At 45.4% G+C, this 18,230-nt stretch overlaps 1 pseudogene; it reads right to left on the bottom strand.

The window, feature by feature from the left end:
- The window catches only part of LOC139546018 (F-box/LRR-repeat protein 17-like), a 605,954-nt pseudogene that overhangs the window by 29,320 nt on the left and 558,404 nt on the right, over nt 1–18,230 (bottom strand).

The raw sequence follows: 18,230 nt of genomic DNA, 5'->3' as shown, positions 1-18,230 counted from the left end.
CTTTTCCCCCAAACTAAACCCAGATCATAGCAGAGCTGATCCATCTCACCAGCTCCCAGACTATCAATCCCATCGAGTGAGGAAGTGTGTTTATATAAAGTGTAATGGTGGAAATTTATCCTTCACACCACCAGCACCATATGGTCCCAGTTAAAAGTGAATTCTACACATTCTGGGATCAAGGACTGGTCCACATTGTGAGAGGCTAAGGGGGGGTGTAGGGGTTCTAGGACTGGTCCACATTGTGAGAGGCTACGGGGGGGTGGAGGGGTTCTAGGACTGGTTCACATCATGAGAGGCTGGTGGGGGGAGGGGTTCTAGGACTGGTCCACATCGTGAGAGGCTGGGGGGTGGAGGGGTTCTAGGACTGGTCCACATCGTGAGAGGCTGAAAGGGAGGAGGGGTTCTAGGACTGGTCCACATCGTGAGAGGCTGGGGGGGAGGAGGGGTTTTAGTACTAGTACACATAATGAGAGCCTAAGGGGGAGGGGGGGTTCTAGGACTGGTCCACATTGTGAGAGGAATCTGGGGGGGATAATAGGACTGGTCCACATTGTGAGAGGAAATGGGGGGGGGGAGGAGGGGTTCTAGGACTGGTCCACATTGTGAGAGGAATCTGGGGGGGATAATAGGACTGGTCCACATTGTGAGAGGAAATGGGGGGGGGGGGGAGGGGTTCTAGGACTGGTCCACATTGTGAGAGGAATCTGGGGGGGATAATAGGACTGGTCCACATTGTGAGAGGAATCTGGGGGGGATAATAGGACTGGTCCACATTGTGAATGACTTCAATGTAAATGTAAATGTGAGAGGAAATGGGGGGGGTGGAGGGGTTCTAGGACTGGTCCAAGTCGTGAGAGGCTGGAAGTGTTCCATTCTGACACTTCCAAACAAATCCACACGAGACCAGGGCTGCCAAGTCCTTCGCGTGTCAAGGTTGTCACATGAGTGTGTATTTGTGTAAGAGAGACAGCGCCTGCATTCCAAATGGCACTCTATTTCTTATATAGTGCACTGCTTTTATACTCGAGCCCTATGGGCCTTGGTCTAAAATAGTGCTCTATTTAGGGAATAGGGTGCCATTTGAGATGGAGCCTGACAGCAGAGTACAGCAGCCTAACACCAGACTACAGCAGCCTGACACCAGACTACAGCAGCCTGACAACAGACTACAGCAGCCTGACAACAGACTACAGCAGCCTGACGCCAGACTACAGCAGCCTGACACCAGACTACACCCCCTGACTCTGTACCGGTACCCCCTGTATATAGCCCCGCTATTGTTATTTACTGCTGCTCTTCAATTATTTGTTATTCTTATCTCTTGCTTTATCAAGGGATTTTCTTAAAGCGGCATTGTTGGTTAAGGGCATGTAAATAAGCATTTCACTGTGAGGTGTACACCTGTTGTTTTCGGCGCATGTGACAAATAAAATGTGATTTGATTTTGACTACAGCAGCCTGACACCAGACTACAGCAGCCTACAGCAGCCTGACACCAGACTACAGCAGCCTGACACCAGACTACAGCAGCCTACAGCAGCCTGACAACAGACTACAGCAGCCTGACACCAGACTACAGCAGCCTGACACCAGACTACAGCAGCCTGACACCAGACTACAGCAGCCTGACAACAGACTACAGCAGCCTGACACCAGACTACAGCAGCCTGACACCAGACTACAGCAGCCTGACACCAGACTACAGCAGCCTACAGCAGCCTGACACCAGACTACAGCAGCCTGACACCAGACTACAGCAGCCTGACACCAGACTACAGCAGCCTGACACCAGACTACAGCAGCCTGACAACAGACTACAGCAGCCTGACAACAGACTACAGCAGCCTGACACCAGACTAAAGCAGCCTACAGCAGCCTGACAACAGACTACAGCAGCCTGACACCAGACTACAGCAGCCTACAGCAGCCTGACACCAGACTACAGCAGCCTGACACCAGACTACAGCAGCCTGACACCAGACTACAGCAGCCTGACAACAGACTACAGCAGCCAGACACCAGACTACAGCAGCCTGACAGCAGCCTGACAACAGACTACAGCAGCCTGACAACAGACTACAGGAGCCTGACAGCAGACTACAAGCCTAGTGAGCAGAAGGACTCCAACCTACACAATGAAGAGACTCTAATAAACTCCTCCAGATGAGACATTGGCTCTCAACAGACTGCTATATTTACACTTGGTCCCGAACGAATACAGTACAGTACAATATAAGATTATCACACTGAGTGAACAGCCCTCTGAGAGCCCCGTGCTCAACTGAGGTAATGTCATAGGAAATTGAACTGAGTCGTCATGGCAGAGAGACTATATAAGAATCCCTGGCCCCAGAGTCATATATTTAGAATATACAGTATATAAAATAAAATATCTGAATATAAAAATATGGCACTGCCTGTCCCTAACTAAGCAGCCCAGAGATCATGTGTTTACCATGATGAGGTCACTAAAGCTCTCACCGCTGACCTTACACTGCTGTAGAGGACTTTACATATGGATATCTAGTCTTGGAGATAGAGGGACGGAGAGGGGAATGAGGAGGACTTTATACATGGATATCTAGTCTTAGAGATAGAGGGACGGGGAGAGGTGTTATATACAGTGTTACAACACTGTATATATATAATATGACATTTGTAATGTCTTTATTGTTTTGAAACTTCTGTATGTGTAATGTTTACTGTTAATTTTTATTGTTTATTTCACTTTTGTATATTATCTACCTCACTTGCTTTGGCAATGTTAACACATGTTTCCCATGCCAATAAAGCCCCTTGAATTGAATTGAATTGAGAGGAATGAGGAGGACTTTATACATGGATATCTAGTCTTGGAGATAGAGGGACGGGGAGAGGAATAAGGAGAGGGATGAGAAATAGCACTGTGCTGGTGAGGGAGGGATGGAGGGATAAAGGAGATGTGATGGAGAAATTTAGGCGAGAGTGGTCAAGGGGTAGTCTATGGGATGAAGGGAGAGATGGTGAAATTGCCTGATGACTCAAACTGAATTCTTCCGTTGCTGTATGTTCGCTGCATACTTCAGTCTGAGACTGCCATTGTTGAAGTCATTTGTGGTGACGTCAAAAGGAGGGGTGTTGTACAAAACAAAGTCATCAGTGATTGGATCATCTCTAACTAATCAGAGTATCAAAGCCAATGACGAATTTTCAAAACATCGCTTTACCCACGTGTGTTCTGGCTCTGGCCCAACACATCGGTTTCTGCACCTGCTACATTAGGTCTGCGTTCTCGAAATCATGGTGGAGGTACTCAGATCCAGACTCATTGGGAATAAGAAACTAACGTCCATGGGCGTGACGTAGCATTTGGCCGGAGAAAGGAGACTGGGTAGCCGGGCGAATGGTGAAAAGAATGAGAGAGGGATCAGGCAAGCCCCAAGGCGGAGATGATGGGAACATGGGTAGAGGGATAAGGGAGTAGGAAGGGCAGGGTGAATGGAGGGCATGGCCACACCTGCCCTAGGGGGCTACATGGGGAGAATAAACGCCCTGTCACGGCCGTTAAAAGAAGAGGACCAAGGTGCAGCGTGTTGAGCGTACATTTTCTTTTATTTAATAAAAATGACGCCGAACAAAACGATAAACACTACAAAAACAAACCGTGAAGCTAAAGGCTAAGTGCCCTAAACAAAGTCAACTTCCCACAAAGACAGGTGGAAAAAAGGGCTACCTAAGTATGGTTCTCAATCAGAGACAACGATAGACAGCTGCCTCTGATTGAGATCCACACCCGGCCAAACACAAAGAAATACACAACATAGAACATAAAATACCCACCCCAACTCACGCCCTGACCAAACCAAAATAGAGACATAAAAAGGATCTCTGAGGTCAGGGCGTGACACGCCCCCTCTCTGTCCCACAGTGACGTCAACATAAAACCAATCTCTATTTCCTGTTTATCATTCATATACAGTTGATTGCTCCTCCTCTATCTCTCTGTATGTGACTTGATAATCAGTAGCTCTCCTCTCCATATACTTACCAAACAAACTGACGTTAGGCACAATTACAGCCAAGGGCTTGACTAGCCTAATCCCCATGCCTCTACAAACTGCCCAATCTACTGGCTTCATTTGCAATGCTAAACATGCTTTCAGGGCACAGAGACTAAGAACAGCTCCAAAACAAAGAGAGTCTTCTTCCTGTATGGCCTTGCACTCTATGACCTTGGAGACCGAACACGTCTCTACCTCTCCAAGAAAGCATCTTCGTCTGGGCTTCCACTGTTCACGGCCCATTGAATCACTAATACATTTCTTATACTGCAAATTACTGCTCCACTTAGTGGAATTAACTCCAGAGTCCTCACTCCTAGCGTACGCACTCCAAATAAATATATTTATTTATATTTCCTACAGACCAGAAAAATAAGTATCAATTACATTTCCCTGGTCATTGAGATACAGTAACCTTATTGTTTAATGTAGTTATTTACAGTAAAAGTTGCAATCCTTTGTGTGTGTGTGTGTGTGTGTGTGTGTGTGTGTGTGTGTGTGTGTGTGTGTGTGTGTGTGTGTGTGTGTGTGTGTGTGTGTGTGTGTGTGTGTGTGTGTGTGTGTGTGTGTGTGTGTGTGTGTGTGTGGCTATAAATATTGATTGTAAGGTCACCCATAATTACACAGAGATAAATATGATCCATGTAGACCCTATCCTATATAATGATGTTAACATGGACCACTTCATCAGTGAGCGCTCCCTAATGCCCATCATAGTCCTCTATACATGTATTACATACATATTCATCTTTATTACACATAGATACATGTATGACCTTACAGCATAGGTTCAATCCCTAGTTCTATATTATGCAAATTGTTTAACCTCTACAGGATCGGTGTCCCCCTCACAGGACGGTTAAGCTATTGTAGGCTAATGTGATTAGCATGAGGTTGTAAGTAACATGAACATTTCCCAGGACATAGACATATCTGATATGGTCAGAAAGCTTAAATTCTTGTTAATCTAACTGCACTGTTCAATTTACAGTAGCTGTTACAGTGAAAGAATACCATGCTATTGTTTGAGGAGAGTGCACAATTAGGAACTTGAAAATGTATTAGCAAACCAATTAGGCACATTTGGGCAGTCTTGATACAATATTTTGAACAGATATGCCATGGTTCATTGGATCAGTCTAAAACTTTGCACATACACTGCTGCCATCTAGTGGACAAAATCGAAATGTACCTGGGCTGGAATAATACATTATGGATACATTATGAATAATACATTATTCTCTTGCATTACAAAGATGGGAAAAAAAGAATACAAAAAAAACACATGTTTTTTTCTTTGTATTATCTTTCACCAGATCTAATGTGTTATATTCTCCTACACTGATTTAACATTTCCACAAACTTCCAAGTGTTTCCTTTCAAATGGTATCAAGAATATGTATATCCTTGCTTCAGGTTCTGAGCTACACTGAGTTTAAAAAACATTAAGAACACCTTCCTAATATTGAGTTGCAAACCTCTCGCCTTTTTCTCCTTAGAACAGCCTCAATTCATCGGGGCATGGACTAAACAATGTGTCGAAATCGTTACACAGGGATACTGGCCCTTGTTAACTCCAATGCTTCCCACAGTTGTGTCAACTTGGCTGGATGTCCATTGAGTGGTGGACCATTCGTGATACACACAGGAAACTGTTGTGTGTGAGAAACCCAGCAACGGTGCAGTTCTTGACACAAAGCTGTGCGCCTGGCACCAACTACCATAAGCCATTCAAAGCTACTTAAATATTGTGTCTTGCCCATTCACCCTTTGAATGGCACACATCCAAAACTCATGTCTCAATTGTCTCAATGCTTAAAAATCCTTATTTAACCTGTTTCCTCTCCTTCATATACACTAATTGAAGTGTTTTGAACAAGTGACGTCAATAAGAGATCATAGCTTTCACCTGGTCAATGTATGTCATGGAAATAACAGGTGTTCCTAATGTTTTGTACACTCAATGTTTAAATCTCTTAGCGCTGATATAGGATTTACACTTTATTATTATATCAAAGGGACATTACATTGATGTCCTCTTCCCTCCTCATACACCAGCACACACTGGGCACAGGGGGCAGTGGCTTATGGACATCACACTCTCTCCCCTGGACACTTTTTAATTGGTCATCCTCTGACCTAGACATTGATGGCCTCACATCCCGTGTGTGTGTGTGACAGTATTTTGGGTAGAGCTGGAACACTACTCTTTCCTTCCTTTACACACACACAGCAGTAATATCTAACAAGTAATCTAACAATTTCACAACAACTACCTTATACATCCAAGTGTAAAGGAATGAATAAGTACATAAAAATATATGGATGAGCGATGGCCGAACAGCATAGGCAAGATGCAGTAGATGGTATAGAGTACAGTATATACATATGAGATGAGTAATGTAGGGTATGTAAACATTACATAAAGTGGCATTGTTTAACTTCTCTGGGATATGTGGGACGCTAACGTCCCACTTGGCCAAAAGCCAGAGAAAATGCAGCGCGCCAAATTCAAATATATTACTATAAAAATCCATCTTTCATGAAATCACACATGAAAGACACCAAATTATAGCTACACATGTTGTGAATCCAGCCAACATGTCTGATTTCAAAAAGGATTTACGGCGAAAGCACACCAAACGATTATGTTAGGTCAGTACATAGCCACAGAAAAACACAGCCATTTTCCCAGCCAAAGATAGGAGTCACAAAAAGCAGAAATAGAGATATAATTAATCACTAACCTTTGATGATCTTCATCAGGTGACACTCATAGGACATCATGTTACACAATACATGTATGTTTTGTTCGATAATGTGCATATTTATATCCCAAAATCTTAGTTTACATTGGCGCCATGTTCAGAAATGCCTCCAAAATATCCGGAGAAATAGAGCCACATCTAATAACAGAAATACTCATCATAAACTTTGATGAAAGATACATGTTTTACATAGAATTAAAGATACACTTGTTCTTAATGCAACCGCTGTGTCAGATTTCTAAAAAACTTTACGGAAAAAGCACACCATGCAATAATCTGAGACGGCGCTCAGATATAAACAACATTTCACCGCCATGTTGGAGTCAAAAGAAATACGAAATTACATCATAAATATGCCCTTACCTTTGATGATCTTTATCAGAATGCACTCCCAGGAATCCTAGTTCCACAATAAATTGTTCTTTTGTTGATAATGTCCATTATTTATGTCCAAGTAGCTACTTTTGCTAGCACATTTAGTACACATGTCCATTCGCTCGCACAGATCCAGGCGAACGTCGGACGAAAACTTCAAAAAGTTATAAACTGGTCAAACTAAGTAGAGAATCAATCTTCAGGATGCTTTTATCATAAATATTCAATAACGTTCCAACCGGAGAATTCCTTTGTGTCTACAGAAGTAATGGAACCTAAGACGATATCATTTGGAATGCACATGACCAGGAACTGGCATTCTGCCAGACCACTGACTGAAACAGCTCCCATCCGGCCCCACATCACAGTAGACGCTTCATTCAACGTTCTACAGACTGTTGACATCTAGTGGAAGGCACGGGAAGTGCAAACAGATCCATATCTTACTGGGATTTGAATAGGTGATGAGTTGAAAATTGACCAGCCTCAGAATTCTCACTTCCTGTTTGGATTTATTCTCAGGTTTTTGCCTGCCATATGAGTTCTGTTATACTCACAGACATCATTCAAACAGTTTTAGAAACTTCAGAGTGTTTTCTATCCAATAGTAATAATACTTTGCATATATTAGCATCAGGGACAGAGTAGGAGGCAGTTCACTCTGGGCACGCTATTCATCCAAAGTGAAAATGCTGCCCCCTATCCTAGAGAAGTTAAAGTGGCTAGTGATACATTTACTACATCCAATTTTTTATTATTAAAGTTGCTAGAGATGAGTCAGTATGTTGGCAGCAGCCACTCAATGTTAGTGATGGCTGTTTAACAGTCTGATGGCCTTGAGATAGAAGCTGTTTTTCAGTCTCTCGGTCCCAGCTTTGATGCATCTGTACTGACCTCGCCTCCTGGAGGATAGCGGGGTGAACAGGCAGTGGCTCGGGTGGTTGTTGTCCTTGATGATCTTTTTGGCCTTCCTGTGACATCGGGTGGTGTAGGTGTACTGGAGGGCAGGTACTTTGCACTCGGTGATGCGTTGTGCAAACGTCACTTACCCTCTGGAGAGCCTTACAGTTGTGGGCGGAGCAGGTGCCGTATCAGGCGGTGATACAGCCCGACAGGATGCTCTCGGTTGTGCATCTATAAAAGTTTGTGAGTGTTTTTGGTGACAAGCCAAATTTCTTCGGCTTCCTGCGGTTGAAGAGGCGCTGCTGCGCGTTCTTCACCACGCTGTCTGTGTGGGTGGACCATTTCAGTTTGTCTGTGATGTGTACGCCGAGACACTTAAAACTTTCCACCTTCTCCACTACTGTCCCGTCGATGTGGATAGGGAGCTGCTCCCTCTGCTCTTTCCTGAAGTCCACGATCATCTCCTTTGTTTTGTTGACATTGAATCTGAGGTTATTTTCCTGACACCACACTCCGTGGGCCCTCACCTCCTCCCTGTAGGCCGTCTCGTCGTTGTTGGTAATCAACTACAAATTGTGGATGGATGGCAAACCAGTTTTGGACCAGAACAGCCCAGTGAAAACTAACATTGTTGTCACGACTTCCGCCGAAGTTGGCTCCCCTGCCTGTTCGGGCGGTGCTCGGCGGTCGTCGTCACCGGCCTACTAGTCGCCACCGATCCCCTTTTCGTTGTCTGTTGGTTGTGTCTTATTAGTTTCACCTGTGTCCTGTTGTATGTGTTTGATGAGCGTCCTTATTTATAGTATGTGTCCCCGCCCTTGTTTTGTGCGGGATTGTTTTGTGTTACGTGTGTTGTTAAGGTAGAGGTGTTTATGTTCTGGACCTGCACCCTGTGTTTTGGGTGGTCCAATTTATTTAACCGCGCCCTGTGTTTGGGCTTATGGTTTTTTGTGTGCCGTATTAAAGTGCACCTTCCCTGTAGAACTCTCTGCGCTTGATTCCTTCCTCACCCGCCTAGTCCCGCGTGACAATTGTCCCATAAAACCACAAATCTAGCAGGCTCCTGATCTGGATCAGGGACAAGCATTGTGTAAATTGCATCCAGAAAAGTGAGCATATGGCCGGTGTTGTATGGACCCAGTGTGGCATTGTGATGGAGGACCCCGTTTTGAGTGATGGCAGCACACATAGTTATATTACCCCCACGCTGTCCAGGGACATTGGTAATTGCCCTCTGTCCTATTACATTTCTTCCAAGGCGCCTTGTTTTGGTGAGGTTGAAGCCAACCTCATCCACATAAATAAATTCATGGCGAATTACATGGGCATCCAGCTCCAATACTATCTGTAACAGACAAAAGGATATACAGATGAGTAAATATGGTATGTCTGAAGTACTGGAAGTAGTGTTGCATACGTACCTCTACAAAGTCATGTCGCATATTCTTGACTCTGTCAGAGTTTCTCTCAAATGGCACCATGTAAAGTTGTTTCATCGTCACTCGGTGCCGTTGGAGGATGCGTTGTATGGTCGACAGGCTTACAGCATTGATGTTGTTAAATATGGTGTCACTATTCAAGATATGCTCTCTTATCTCTCGAATCCTAATTGCATTGTTGGCCAAAACCATATTTATAATTGCAGTCTCTTGTACATCTGTAAACAAGCGTCCTCGTCCTCCATGGTGTCTTTGCCTTTCCACTGTACAGAATTCAAACACAGTATGTGTTCAGCATAGGAACTGTAAACAATGTACAAAAAAATTTAGTACAGCATGATAACCAACCTCATTCATTCAATGCAGTGCAGGAAATGGATGGCTTAGAGTTACAAATGTTTATGCAATACTATGCAGTCATACGTATTTGACAGTACATTACTGTAATGCTAAAATAGTCATTAGATAGTTGCATACCTGTTCTCATTTCTGAAGGTTTGAATTATGGACGCCACTGTAAATCGACTCAAGTTGGGCTGGACTCTCAATCCAGCCTCTCTCATGGTCCAACCGTGGTTGATCACATGATCAACAAGTGTTGCCCTAATCTCATCAGAGATGGCTCTCCTTCCTTCTCTTCTTTCCCCTCGTCCTCTTCTTAATCTTCCTCTCCCTCCTACTCCTCTTGCTCTCTGTCCATTGTTGGCATCCATTGTTCAAAACAGGTAATCTGACCTTTGACCTATTTATAGGCCTATAGTGATCAGTTAAGCTATTAGTGTTTGCACATGTGAGGAGTGTGTGTGTGACTTGGTGAATAAGTGTAGCATTTTGATTGGTTGTGTTTGGAAAAGGAAAGCAAGTCACTTCCTGTTAGATTTTTGTGTTTTAGGTAGAGAATTGTGTGTAGTGTTTTGAAAAAAGTGTTTTATGCAATTGACACTGATGTCATGTTGTCTTTGATCATGTCTTGTCCCTGTGCTTCCCTCTGCTGGTCTTATTAGGTTCTTTCTCTTTCTCTCTCTCTATCGTTCCGTTCATGCTCCCAGCTGTTTCTCATTCTCCCTACGACCTCATTTACTCTTTCACACCTGTCCCCTATTTTGCCCTCTGATTAGAGTCCCTATTTCTCCCTCTGTTTTCCGCTCCTGTCCTTGTCGGATTCTTGTTTGATGTTTGCAGTTTCTGTGTCCTTGTTCCGCCCTGTCGTGTTCTTTTGCCTTCTTCAGATGCTGCGTGTGAGCAGGTGTCTATGTCAGCTACGGTCTGTGCCTTCCTGAAGCGACCTGCAGTCTGTGGTCGCGTCTCCAGTCGTTCCTCTCTATTGACGAGAGGATTTCAGTTTCCTGTTTTGGATTACCATTGATTTATATCCAGGAGAATCATTATTTGTTTTATACTGGAATAAAGACTCTGTTACTATTACGTCGCTTTTGGGTCCTCATTCATCTGCATAACAGAAGAATCCGACCAAGATGGACCCAGCGACTACGGATTCTCTCAACACTGCCGTCAAGTTCCAGGGAGCAATACTCGGCAGACACGAGCAGGAATTGTCTGCTGCTCGTCATGCCGTTGAGACCCTGGCCACTCAGGTCTCCGACCTGTCAGGACAGTTTCAGAGTCTTCGTCTCGTGCCACCAGCTACTTCCTGGTCTTCCGAGTCTCCGGAACCTAGGGTTAATAACCCACCATGTTACTCTGGGCAGCCCACTGAGTGTCGCTCCTTTCTCACCCAGTGTGATATTGTGTTCTCTCTCCAGCCCAACACATACTCAAGAGAGAGAGCTCGGATCGCTTACGTCATATCACTCCTTACTGGTCGGGCTCGGGAGTGGGGCACAGCTATCTGGGAGGCTAGGGCTGAGTGTTCTAACGTTTATCAGAACTTTAGAGAGGAGATGATACGGGTTTTTGATCGTTCAGTTTTTGGGAAGGAGGCTTCCAGGGCCCTGGCTTCCCTATGTCAAGGTGATCGATCCATAACGGATTACTCTATAGAGTTTCGCACTCTGGCTGCATCCAGTGACTGGAACGAGCCGGCGTTGCTCGCTCGTTTTCTGGAGGGACTCCACGCTGAGGTTAAGGATGAGATTCTCTCCCGGGAGGTTCCTTCCAGCGTGGACTCTTTGATTGCACTCGCCATCCGCATAGAACGACGGGTAGATCTTCGTCACCGAGCTCGTGAAGGAGAGCTCGCGTTAACGGTGTTTCCCCTCTCCGCATCTCAACCATCTCCTCCCACCGGCTCAGAGACTGAGCCCATGCAGCTGGGAGGTATTCGCATCTCGACTAAGGAGAGGGAACGGAGAATCACCAACCGCCTTTGCCTCTATTGCGGTTCTGCTGGACATTTTGTCATGTCATGTCCAGTAAAAGCCAGAGCTCATCAGTAAGCGGAGGGCTACTGGTGAGCGCTACTACTCAGGTCTCTCCATCAAGATCCTGTACTACCTTGTCGGTCCATCTACGCTGGACCGGTTCGGCTGCTTCCTGCAGTGCCTTGATAGACTCAGGGGCTGAGGGTTGTTTTATGGACGAAGCATGGGCTCGGAAACATGACATTCCCCTCAGACAGTTAGGGAAGCCCACGCCCATGTTCGCCTTAGATGGTAGTCTTCTCCCCAGTATCAGATGTGAGACACTACCTTTAACCCTCACAGTATCTGGTAACCACAGTGAGACCATTTCCTTTTTGATTTTTCGTTCACCTTTTACACCTGTTGTTTTGGGTCATCCCTGGCTAGTATGTCATAATCCTTCTATTAATTGGTCTAGTAATTCTATTCTATCCTGGAACGTTTCTTGTCATGTGAAGTGTTTAATGTCTGCTATCCCTCCTGTGTCTTCTGTCCCCTCTACTCAGGAGGAACCTGGTGATTTGACAGGAGTGCCGGAGGAATATCATGATCTGCGCACGGTCTTCAGTCGGTCCAGAGCCAGCTCCCTTCCTCCTCACCGGTCGTATGATTGTTGTATTGATCTCCTTCCGGGGACCACTCCCCCTCGGGGTAGACTATACTCTCTGTCGGCTCCCGAACGTAAGGCTCTCGAGGATTATCTGTCTGTTTCTCTCGACGCCGGTACCGTGGTGCCTTCTTCCTCTCCCGCCGGAGCGGGATTTTTCTTTGTTAAGAAGAAGGACGGTACTCTGCGCCCCTGCGTGGATTATCGAGGGCTGAATGACATAACGGTTAAGAATCGTTATCCGCTTCCCCTTATGTCGTCAGCCTTCGAGATTTTGCAGGGAGCCAGGTGCTTTACTAAGTTGGACCTTCGTAACGCTTACCATCTCGTACGCATCAGAGAGGGGGACGAGTGGAAAACGGCGTTTAACACTCCGTTAGGGCATTTTGAATACCGGGTTCTGCCGTTCGGTCTCGCTAATGCTCCAGCTGTCTTTCAGGCATTAGTTAATGATGTACTGAGAGACATGCTGAACATTTTTGTTTTCGTTTACCTTGACGATATCCTGATTTTTTCACCGTCACTCGAGATTCATGTTCAGCACGTTCGACGTGTACTCCAGCGCCTTTTAGAGAATTGTCTCTACGTGAAGGCTGAGAAGTGCGCCTTTCATGTCTCCTCTGTCACTTTTCTCGGTTCTGTTATTTCCGCTGAAGGCATTCAGATGGATCCCGCTAAGGTCCAGGCTGTCAGCGATTGGCCCGTCCCTAAGTCACGTGTCGAGTTGCAGCGTTTTCTCGGTTTCGCTAATTTCTATCGGCGTTTCATTCGTAATTTCGGTCAAGTGGCTGCCCCTCTCACCGCTCTGACTTCTGTCAAGACTTGCTTTAAGTGGTCCGGTTCCGCCCAGGGAGCTTTTGATCTCCTCAAGAAGCGTTTTACATCCGCTCCTATCCTTGTTACTCCTGACGTCACTAAACAATTCATTGTCGAGGTTGACGCTTCAGAGGTGGGCGTGGGAGCCATTCTGTCTCAGCGCTTCCAGTCTGACGATAAGGTCCATCCTTGCGCTTACTTTTCTCATCGCCTGTCGCCATCGGAACGCAACTATGATGTGGGTAACCGCGAACTGCTCGCCATCCGCTTAGCCATAGGCGAATGGCGACAGTGGTTGGAGGGGGCGACCGTCCCTTTTGTCGTTTGGACTGACCATAAGAACCTTGAGTACATCCGTTCGGCCAAACGACTTAATGCACGTCAAGCTCGTTGGTCGTTGTTTTTCGCTCGTTTCGAGTTCGTGATTTCCTATCGTCCGGGAAATAAGAACACCAAGCCTGATGCCTTATCCCGTCTCTTTAGTTCTTCTGTGGCTTCTACCGACCCCGAGGGGATTCTCCCTGAAGGGCGTGTTGTCGGGTTGACTGTCTGGGGAATTGAGAGACAGGTAAAGCAAGCACTCACTCACACTGCGTCGCCGCGCGCTTGTCCTAGTAACCTTCTGTTCGTTCCTGTCTCTACTCGTCTGGCTGTTCTTCAGTGGGCTCACTCTGCCAAGTTAGCTGGCCACCCCGGCGTTCGGGGTACGCTTGCTTCTATTCGCCAGCGGTTTTGGTGGCCTACTCAGGAGCGGGACACGCGTCGTTTCGTGGCTGCTTGTTCGGACTGCGCGCAGACTAAGTCAGGTAACTCTCCTCCTGCCGGTCGTCTCAGACCGCTTCCCATTCCTTCTCGACCATGGTCTCACATCGCCTTAGACTTTATTACCGGTCTGCCTTCGTCTGCGGGGAAGACTGTGATTCTTACGGTTATCGATAGGTTCTCTAAGGCGGCACATTTCATTCCCCTCGCTAAGCTTCCTTCCGCTAAGGAGACGGCACAAATCATCATTGAGAATGTGTTCAGAATTCATGGCCTCCCGTTAGACGCCGTTTCAGACAGAGGTCCGCAATTCACGTCACAGTTTTGGAGGGAGTTCTGTCGTTTGATTGGTGCTTCCGTCAGTCTCTCTTCCGGGTTTCATCCCCAGTCTAACGGTCAAGCAGAAAGGGCCAATCAGTCGATTGGTCGCATTTTACGCAGCCTTTCGTTTCGAAACCCTGCGTCTTGGGCAGAACAGCTCCCCTGGGCTGAGTACGCTCACAACTCGCTTCCTTCGTCTGCTACCGGGCTGTCCCCGTTTCAGAGTAGTCTTGGCTACCAGCCTCCTCTGTTCTCGTCCCAGCTCGCCGAGTCCAGCGTTCCCTCCGCTCAGGCTTTTGTCCAACGTTGTGAGCGCACCTGGAGGAGGGTCAGGTCTGCACTTTGCCGTTACAGGGCGCAGACTGTGAGAGCCGCCAATAAACGTAGGATTAAGAGTCCTAGGTATTGTCGCGGTCAGAGAGTGTGGCTTTCCACTCGTAACCTTCCTCTTACGACAGCTTCTCGCAAGTTGACTCCGCGGTTCATTGGTCCGTTCCGTGTCTCTCAGGTCGTCAATCCTGTCGCTGTGCGACTGCTTCTTCCGCGACATCTTCGTCGCGTCCACCCTGTCTTCCATGTCTCTTGTGTCAAGCCTTTTCTTCGCGCCCCCGTTCGTCTTCCCTCCCCCCCCCCCGTCCTTGTCGAGGGCGCTCCCATTTACAAGGTACGGAAGATCATGGACATGCGTTCTCGGGGACGTGGTCACCAGTACTTAGTGGATTGGGAGGGTTACGGTCCTGAGGAGAGGAGTTGGGTTCCATCTCGGGACGTGCTGGACCGTTCGTTGATCGATGATTTCCTTCGTTGCCGCCAGGGTTCCTCCTCGAGTGCGCCAGGAGGCGCTCGGTGAGTGGGGGGGTACTGTCATGTTGTCTTTGATCATGTCTTGTCCCTGTGCTTCCCTCTGCTGGTCTTATTAGGTTCTTTCTCTTTCTCTCTCTCTATCGTTCCGTTCATGCTCCCAGCTGTTTCTCATTCTCCCTACGACCTCATTTACTCTTTCACACCTGTCCCCTATTTTGCCCTCTGATTAGAGTCCCTATTTCTCCCTCTGTTTTCCGCTCCTGTCCTTGTCGGATTCTTGTTTGATGTTTGCAGTTTCTGTGTCCTTGTTCCGCCCTGTCGTGTTCTTTTGCCTTCTTCAGATGCTGCGTGTGAGCAGGTGTCTATGTCAGCTACGGTCTGTGCCTTCCTGAAGCGACCTGCAGTCTGTGGTCGCGTCTCCAGTCGTTCCTCTCTATTGACGAGAGGATTTCAGTTTCCTGTTTTGGATTACCATTGATTTATATCCAGGAGAATCATTATTTGTTTTATACTGGAATAAAGACTCTGTTACTATTACGTCGCTTTTGGGTCCTCATTCATCTGCATAACAACTGAGTCAAAGGATGAGAAATAGGTTATGGTTTTGGATATTTGGTGTGTAGTTTTGCACTTTGAGTGAGAGGTTTCAAAAATCGTGTGACATGAAAAGATGTTGTGTGTAAGCCGTTGGAAAAAAACTGTAATCTCATCCACAAATGAGTCCTGATTGGACCTTCGGTAGATTATTTTAGGGCCAGCCTTTGGTATTTTAGTTTTCCTAGTGAGTGCAACAAAGTTATGATCACTGCAACCTAGTGCCACTGATACAGCTTTAGAACAATGTTCAGCCATGTTAGTAAAAATGTGATCGATACAAGTTGATGATGTGATACCGGACCTATTAGTGAACGTTCTCGTTGGTAATGTCATAACTTGGGTCAGGTTACATACATTGGCAACATAAATAAGTGTCTTTCTCATTGGAATGTTGGTATTCCAAAAAATATATATTCATATCGCCCCAAAAATATATTTCCCTATTTTCATCAGATACCTTATCAAACATTTCAAAAATTACTTCAAGATATTTTATACCAGCACTAGGTGGCCTATATCAGCAACCAACTAGTATAGGTTTCAAATGTGGTCAATGCACCTGTACCCATAGAGCCTCTAATCCAGTCAACATTAAATCATTACGTTGTTTTGCTGGAATATGACTCAGGATGTAAACTGCAACTCCACCCCCATATCTATTTCTGTCCCTCCTGAACAAATTATATCCATATATAGAGATCTCAGCATCCTCAAAAGAAGAGTCCAGGTGAGTCTCTGATATTGCCAATAAATTAATATTGTTTGACTGCACTAAAACAGCATATTTCATGAATTTTGTTCCTTAAACTGCATATATTCAAGTGAGCAATTAATAGACCTTTATTTGGTAGATTTACAGTATTTATATGTCCAAACATGAATCAGCAGTTGGAATCTGAGAGAGAGATATGATACTCAGTCTGTGTGTGTGTGTGGGGGGGGAGGGGGGGGGGGGTCTGTGTCTCCTCCGAACTCCTTGGGAGGGAGGGTGAACAATCAGTTTGTCATACCTCAGATATGCTATGCCACCACGTTCTCTTGCAGCCTTCATAGCTGGTATTAGTTCCTTTCTTCTTTGACGGACTGCATCTGAGAAATCCTCATTGATGAAGATGGAGGACTCTAAAGCGTTTGGCTTTTTCAAGGATTGCAAGCTGATAGGTAGTGTAGTGACTTGCTGCTCTTAGCGGTCTGTGTAGCTCACTGGTCAGTGATCTCTTTCCACCAGCCTGCATCCACTGTCTCTATGGTACCGCTGTACTGACCGATCGCTATCAGAGCTATGGAGACATAGAAGAAATTAACACAATGTCAGTTATGCAGCCAAATGCTTATCGACATGAGAGAGAGGAAGAGATAGGGAGAGAGAGAAATATTTGTTTATTTACTTTCCCTTTTGTACTTGAACTATTTGCACATCATTACAACACTATATATAGACATAATATCACATTTGAAATGTCGTTATTCTTTTGGAACTTTTGTGAGTGTAATGTTTACTGTACATTTTTATTATTTGTTTCACTTTTGTTTATTATCTATTTCACTTGCTTTACAATGTTAAAACCTCTCTAGGGTAGGTGAGACGGTAGCGTCTCACCTCGTCAACAGCCAGTGAAACTGCAGGGCGCCAAATTCAAAACAACAGAAATCCCATAATTAATATTCCTCAAACATACATGTATTTTACACCATTTTAAAGATACACTTGTTGTACATCCAGCCACAGTGTCCGAATTCAAAAAGGCTTTACGACGAAAGCAAACCAAACGATTATGTTAGGTGAGTGCCTATTCACAGAATAACACAACCATTTTTCCAGCCAAAGATAGGATTCACAAAAAGCAGAAATATAGATAAAATTAATCACTAACCTTTGATGATCTTCATCAGATGACACTCATAGGACTTCATGTTACATAATACATGTATGTTTTGTTCGGTAAAGTTCATATTTATATGCAAAAATCTGAGTTTACATTGGCGCGTTACGTTCAGTAGTTCCAAAACATCCGGTGATTTTGCAGAGAGCCACATCAATTTACAGAAATACTCATAATAAACATTGCTAAAAGATACAACTGTTATGCATGGAATTTTAGATGCACTTCTCCTTAATGCAACTGCTGTGTCAGATTTCAAAAAAGCTTTACGGAAAAAGCAAACCATGCAATGATCTGAGTCGGCGCTCAGAGCCCAATCAAGACACAAATATATCCGCCATATTGTGCAGTCAACAGATGTCAGAAATAACATTATAAACATTCACTTACCTTCGATGATCTTCATCAGAATGCACTCCCAGGAATCCCAGTTCCACAATAAATGTTTGTTTTGTTCGATAATGTCCATAATTTATGTCCAAATTCCTCCTTGTTGTTCTAGCGTTCAGTACACTTTCCAAACTCGCTCTCACATGAACGCGCATGGTCAGC

The sequence above is a fragment of the Salvelinus alpinus genome, chromosome 19 (genome assembly GCF_045679555.1).
Source record: "Salvelinus alpinus chromosome 19, SLU_Salpinus.1, whole genome shotgun sequence".
In the NCBI taxonomy this organism is placed as follows: Eukaryota; Metazoa; Chordata; class Actinopteri; order Salmoniformes; family Salmonidae; genus Salvelinus; species Salvelinus alpinus.
This window is presented reverse-complemented; position numbering and strand designations above follow the sequence as displayed.